Source organism: Cebus imitator, unplaced genomic scaffold (assembly GCF_001604975.1).
Source record: "Cebus imitator isolate Cc_AM_T3 unplaced genomic scaffold, Cebus_imitator-1.0 Scaffold1256, whole genome shotgun sequence".
Lineage (NCBI taxonomy): Eukaryota > Metazoa > Chordata > Mammalia > Primates > Cebidae > Cebus > Cebus imitator.
Genome location: NW_016108571.1, coordinates 13,652 through 21,155, shown reverse-complemented (window position 1 = coordinate 21,155; position 7,504 = coordinate 13,652). Strand labels below are relative to the sequence as shown.

Sequence of the window (7,504 nt, the reverse complement as noted above, 5' to 3'; positions counted from 1 at the left end):
AGCTCCCCTCTGAGGCCAAGTGGTTCACTTGCTTGGACTTGAAGGTTGCCTTTTTCTGCCTATGACTGGCATCAAAAAGCTAGCCACTTTTCACCTTCCAAAGGGAAGATCCCCAAACATGAAGAAAGACACAACTAATCTGGACGTTGTCTTTCAAAAACTCTCCCACACTGTTCGGTGAGGTGCTTGCCACAGACCTAGCTGCCTTCCCGCGAGAGGACCTCAACTGCACACTGGTGTGGGACTCGGACGACCTCCTCCATGCCAGCAGGAGATGGGAGGACTGCTGGGAAGGAACCAAGGCACTGCTGTAGCTCCTCATGGAGGCGGGATACAAAGTCTCACGGGAAAAGGCTCAAATTTGTAGACAACAGGTGTGGTACTTAGGGCTTGTCATCACCAAAGGCCCCTGGTCCTTGGGACCGGAGAGGAAAAAATTAATCTGCTCCATGCCTGCTCCCAACACCTAGTGAAAACTTTGGGAGTTTCTGGGAGCAGCAGGCTTCTGTCACATATGGATCCCCAGCTTCTTGGACATAGAGAGACCCCTCTATGAGGCACTAACTGGGCTGGAAGATAGACCCCTCGAGTGGGGTAATAACCAAGACATGGCTTACCAGAAAATCAAAGCACTGCTCCACAGTGCCCCGATGCTAGGACTTCCAGATGTTACCCAGGAATTCAATTTATTCATCCAAGAGAAGAACAAAATAGCACTCGTGGACCTCACCCAAACTGTTGGGCCTTGGCAGAGACCAGTAGCATATCTGTCTAAATAGATACAGTGGCATCAGGATGGCCCCCTTGTCTCTGAGCCTTAGCCACCATGGTTATTCTGATGAAGGAAGCTGACAAGCTAACCTTGGGCCAGACTGTTAATATCAAATTGCCCCACTGGGTGTTCACCCTCATAAACAGTCAGGGACACCTATGGCTCTTAAATGCCCGTCTAACCCACTACCAAGGACTGCTATGGGAGAACCCATGGGTCACCATTGAAACCGTGCATGGCCTCAACCTGGCCACATTCCTGCCTACGGAAGAAGGAGCTCTGGACCACGACTGTAAGGGAATGGTGGATGAAGTTTTTGCTAGTCTGCCAGACTTCAGAGACTCTCCAATCTCAAAAGGAGATTTGAACCTCTTCACTCATGGGAGCAATTACGTCCAAAATGGAAAAAGTTATATGGGATATGCAGTCACCACTGCCACCAAAGTGATAGAGGTGGCTACCTTGCAAAAAGGCTCGTCAATGCAACGGGAGGAATTATATGCCCTTATCAAGGCCCTGTGTCATGCAGAAAATAAAGTGGCCAATGTCTACACTGCTGCCAAGTATGCCTTTGCAACCGTTCACATACACAGGACAATATACAAGGAAAGAGGACTGCTGACAGCAGGGGGAAAGGAAATCAAAAACAAGGAAGAAATCCTCAAATTGCTAGAAGCAATTTGGAAGCCCAAAGAGGTAACCATTATGCATTGTAAGGGCCACCAAAGAGAAACGGGTCTCATCTCCACGGAAACCGGCCGGCTGACCAAGAAGCTAAAGCAGCCGCAAGGCAGGAAGATCCAGTGCAAATCCCCACCCACTTATTCACAGTCACCCCTTGGCTCCTCGAGGATTTGGGAAAGCCAGAGTACTCCAAGAAGGAAAATAAATGGGTGCAACAGGAGGAGGCAAAATAGAGCACAGACGGATAGTGGCTACTCCCTGACAACAAACACGTGGTGCCCAAAAACCTGGCTCACACTGTCGTTACTCGGTGCCACAGTCTCACCCACCTAGGCAAGACTGTCCTGGGAACCCTACTCAATAGATATTACTACACTGCACACTCCCTAAACTTTGTGCTGCAGTGAGCAACCAGTGCCTAACCTGTACTAAGAACAACCCCACACAGCGACTGAAACCCATTCCAGGGATGCAACGGGTGGGGACTACCTCCTGGAAGACATAGAGGTGGACTTCACTGAAATCAAGCCCGGTAAAGGGTACAAAGTCCTACTGGTCCCTGTATGCACATACACAGGTTGGGCGGAGGCACTCCTGACAAAAACTGAAAGGGCCCAAGAGGTAGTGAAAATCTTACTCGGAGAAATTGTTCCCCGGTACGGGTTTCCACTCACCTTATACAGTGACAATGGGCCAGTGTTCATGGCAGAGATCATCCAAACCCTCACCAGCACACTCAAGATCAAGTGGAAACTTCATACAGCCTACAGGCCACAAAGTTCAGGGAAAATGGAGTGCATAAATTGAACCCTAAAGGCTACGCTGGTGAAGCTCTTCCAAGAGACTCAGGCTTCCTGGGTAGACATGCTCCCCCAGCCCTGCTACGGTCATGGTGCACACCAGGACCCACCAGCCACTCACCCTTCAAGATTGTCTTCAGGAGCCCCCCACCCTTAATCAGCAAAGTACCGGGAGACCTCAGACAGCTAGGAGAAATAGACATATCATTTCAGTTACAGGCATTGGGGAAAATACTGCCCAGGTCAACTAGTTTGTAATGGAGAAAGCACCCATCTCCCTAGCCAATTAAGTTCATCCCTTCCAACCTGGGACCAACACTGGGTAAAGGACTGGAAAAAGGAACCCCTCCAACCTGTCTGGACAGGGCCTCATACTGTAATCCTTGTCACTCCAATTGCTCTCAAAGTTACAGGAATCGTTCCTTGGCTTCACCATTCCAGAGCCAAAAGGGCCCACCTGGACACATCGTCAGACCTGTGGACTAAACATCCAGACCCCCAGCACCCTATGAAAATCACACTCCAACGAGCTGAGTCCTGAGGACTTGTCAAGCCCTGCTCTGGTCACACAACAGGAAGCTGACTAGTCAATGCACAGCTGAAGCTTGAGGAGTCTTCCCTGAATAAGCAGATGTGGACTGAAATTTTAGTACTTGGTGCTATTCTGGCAGTGCTTACTGTTCTGCTATTGTGCTGTCATTGTTGCCGTCCCTTGAAGGACATTCCTTGTCCATGCCTAGTGTAGAATGTTACTTTCTGTTTTGTTCATGATGGCCTTCATGACAAACTTAGTAAGGGGGGATGGTCTAAATAATCATCCTATCTACACCCATCCTACATGGATGCCTCTGCCGTCAGCCTTGCTCCTTCCCATCCTCCTTCCCTGCAGGATCCTGGTTCACTCACACCCATCATGCCCGAAAACACGCAAAATCAAAGGCATTTTCACCCCCTACTCCTATATGAAGGCTACATGCTATCAGCGAGGCAGCCCTGAACTCTGCACAGGCCCAGACTCAAAAACCTATTGGACAGAAAAAATGGAAAAATCTGATTGCCCAATTGTGGGATACCACAGATGGGGTCGGGACCACTGCTGGACCTATTACACCTATTATGGGATGTCAGACGGCTTGGGGGTTCAAGATCAGCCCTGAACAAAACAAATCCAAGAGGTTAAGAATGAGCTTATTAAACTAGCCAGGGCTACACCTGAGCCCTATAGAAGCGTAAATCTCTCAGCAATCAGAAGGCTTACACAGCACTTAGAAACTGATGCCCAATTGACTCGAATTCTAAACACAAGTTATCAGTATATACAAGGGGAGACTAATCTCACTAACCCTTGTTGGTTATGTCTCCCCCTCCAACAGGGAATATTTGTGGCTACTCCAGTCCCTGATGGTTGGAATCTCTCCTGGACATAAGCCGGCCGAATGGCTCTGCTAGGACCAGTAGCCGAAAATGTACTCATGAAGGTAGAAACCGACTCACCTGTGTGCAAAGTCCCAGAGGGAACTTGCCAGTCGGCAATCTCTCAAACCTCCCTTACACTACTACTGTTAACCTCTTCCACACGGAGATCCAACATGCCCCCCAACCCCCGGGTATCTTCTTCCTATGTGGTAGACAGGCATATACTTGTTTAGACAGAAATTGGACCGGAGTATGTATCTGAGCATTCTTAATCCCAGAAACCTCAGTTGCCACAGACCAAGAAATTGAGATGGCTCTAAATCCCCACTACCAGTCCAAACAGGCTGTATTGCTTCCCCTCCTGGTAGGAACTGGCATAGCAGCTGGGATAGGCGCTGGAATAGGAGGCATCAGCACTTCAGCCCACTTCTTTCATAAACTGTCCTGGGAACTCAATGAGGACATGGAAAGGGTGGCCAACTCCCTAATGTCCTTACAAAACCAGTCCCTTAGCAGCCATGGTTCTGTGAAACCACAGGGCCTTGGACTTATGGCTGAAGAAGTGGGTACCTGCCTCTTCTTGCAGGAAGAATGCTGTTACTATGTAAATCAGTCAGAAATTGTCACGGGAAAGGTTAAGGAATTGAGGAATCTCATTCAAAGGCTACATACTGAGTCAGAAAGCCTCTGGGGGTCCCCAGGACTTGGGACTTGTACTCAGTGGATCCTGCCTGTCTTAGGGCCTGTACTAACGCTTTTCCTGGCCCTCACCTTAGGCCTCTGCCTAGTCAGTGCACACCAGTGCTTCATCGAGGCCACAGTAGTCAAGAAAACAGCAGCCCAACTGCCACTAAACTCAACTGAAATATAAAGGTAATGCTCCATATAGTTCATAAAAGAGCATCAAAGGGGGAAGGAAGTGGAAAGTTTGTGAAAAATCTCCTGATTGCCCGACTAACCACCACTATCTGCTTCTGTATGCACGCTTCCTGCTTGCTAACTAGGAAGTCCCTTGAGAAACGGCCACATTGCCTAAAACCTTCAGTTACTCCCCTGCACCCAACCTGTAAAAGTTGTGTGCTATTCCAGGCCAGGGCCAGACCTTTGGGTGCAAACCCGTCTGGGCCCGCTGGCATAATAAACTGTGTTCCTCTGACCCTCTGAATGATGTTTGGGTTTCTTGTCAGGTGAAATTCTTCCACAACAGAACTAGTTTATATTCCCACCAACAGTGTAAGTGTTCCTATTTCTCCGTAGACTTGCCAGCATCTATTGCTTCTTGACTTTTTAGTAATTGCCATTCTGACAGGTGAGAGATGGTATCTCATTGTGGTTTGTTTTGCATTTCTCTAACGATCAGTGATGTGGAGCTTTTTTTCATATGTTTCTTGGCCACATAAATGTCTTCTTCTGAGAAGTTTCCGTTTATATCCTTTGCCCACTTTTTAATGGGGCTTTTTTTTTTCTTGTAAATTTGTTTAAGTTCCTCATAAACAAATAGGTGAGCTCTCATCATTCTTGTTTAAACACCTAACAGGCATCCTAACCAGTGCAACATGGCATGACAATGAAATAAAAGACCAACAGAAGAACCGAGCATGGTAGCTCATGCCTATAATCACTACATTTCCGGAGGTTGATGTGGGAGAATTACTTGAGTTCAGGAGTCTGAGATCAGCCTGATGGTGAGACCTTACCTCTACCAAGGAAACATAATTTTAAAAGGAAAAAGATCAATGGATAGGAAATAAATAAATAAATGTCTTTTTTTTTGTCACCAGCTTCATTGCATATGTAGAAAACACTAGGAAATTCTGAAAAAGTCTCTGGAATGAATCACTGAATTTGCAAAATAGTTCATAAAATACACGTAAGAAGTCACTGAGATGAACATGAAGAGATAGCAAGCAATACTAGTCATCAAAGAAGTGAAAGTTAAAACCATGATGAGAAACCATCACTCATCACCTAGAATAGGTAAAGTTAAAAATACACATGATAAATCTAAATACTGGCAAGAATATGGAAAAAATAGAAATGTCTGATATTGCTGGTGGGAATGCAAAAAATGTTGCAGCCAATTTGTAAAGCGGTTTGGCAATTTCTTATACAGCTACCCATCCATTACCACAGGACCCAGCAATCCCACAAATATGTATTTATCCAAAATAAATAAAAATATAAGGCCACATTTGTAAGCAGTTATTTATAGTGGCTTCATTAATGACACACCCTAACTGGAGTAATCCACATTTCTTTTTTTTTCCCATTTATTTATTTTATTGCATTTTAGGTTTTGAGGTACATGTGAAGAACATGCAAGATTGTTGCATAGGTACACACGTGGCAGTGTGATTTGCTGCCTTCCTCCCACATTTCTATCAAGTGGACACAGAGAAACCAGTGAATAACCGGTATTCCAGCAATACTGGGCAGCTGCTCAGCAACAAAAATGAATGAATGACATCATCTCGAACATTGTTATGCTGAGTGACAGACCAAACAAAGGACTACATCACATATGATTGCATGTCCATGAAATTTTAGGAATTTCACTACTGCAGTGACAGAAAGAAGAGCAGTGGTTGAATGAAGGGAAGGGGTGAGGGTGGAAAGGATTAAATAGAAAGGGACAGAAAGAAAGTTTTTAGGGAAAAGAAACTGTTCTCTACAGGGCCACAATTCTGGAGTGACTGGGCGGTGGGAACTAAGGAGAGAGGAAGGTTTGAGGGATGAGGGGGCAGAAAGAAGGGCTGGGGAAGCAGGAGGTGAGGAAAAGGAGCAGGGGAGAGGACTCTAAAGCAGTGGAGGAGCCTAGCAGGGCGTTCTTTGCATGTGGTTTTTCTCTACTGTCCAGCATGGTAGTTACATGACTACAAATAATTACCAATATTCACCAAAAAGCTCAGCTAAAACTCATAAATTTTTGTTATATGTAAATTCCCTAATAAGAAAAAAAAGGGAGGGTGCAGGGAAAAAGGCTAAAAGTAAAGACATTTTTAGATAATCAAAACCATAAAATTCATTTCCTAAGCATCTTGTACTACATATAATTTTAAAGGAAATTCTTCAGGCTGAAGGGAAATGATACTAGACGGTGACCCAGATACACAGAAAGGAACAATTAACAACAGAAATGATGCACACACACATATCACATACACACTCATTTTCTTAATTTCCTGGAGGCATATGACTGCTTTTCTAAAACAGAAACATTATACTGTATCATTGAGTATATAATGTATATTGATGTAATATATGCAACAATAATAGCATAATGGTAGGTTAAATGAAACTATACCATTTCATGTGTCCTTTATTTTGCTGGATGTAGTTTAACATTACCTCAACCTCACTGTGAAAAGTCAAGGAATTGAGTTTCCATTCTTAGAACAATAAAAAATTAGTGTAAAGAAACATAGCTAAAAGCCACTAGGAGAATTAAAACCATAAACTAAAAAATGTTCCCGTGATACATAAGAAAGTAGCAAAGGAGGAACAGAAACTGTGAGATATGAGACAAATTGAAAACAAATAGCAAAGTGGTAGACCAGAATCCAACCATTGTAAGGGAAGAAATGACATGACCTGAGTCACATTAGCAGGAGGGCTGAGCACTGTGGGGAGAACAGACATGAGCAGGAAGTGAGCCACGGTGTTAGTGCCACAATTCAGGAGTGACAGGGTGGCAGGTGTAAGGGAAGAGGAGGATGTGAGGGATGATGGGGCAGAGAAGGGCTGGAGAAGCAGAAGGTGAGGAAAAGGAGAGAGGAAATAATTCGAAAGCAGTGGAAGAGCCTAGGAGGACTGCCTAAGAACTAATGGCCTC

At 45.2% G+C, this 7,504-nt stretch overlaps 1 pseudogene; it reads left to right on the top strand.

Annotated features, from left to right (window-relative positions):
- Positions 1-118: 118 nt before the first annotated feature.
- LOC108298948 overlaps positions 119-7,504 on the top strand; it is a 10,921-nt pseudogene continuing 3,535 nt past the window's right edge.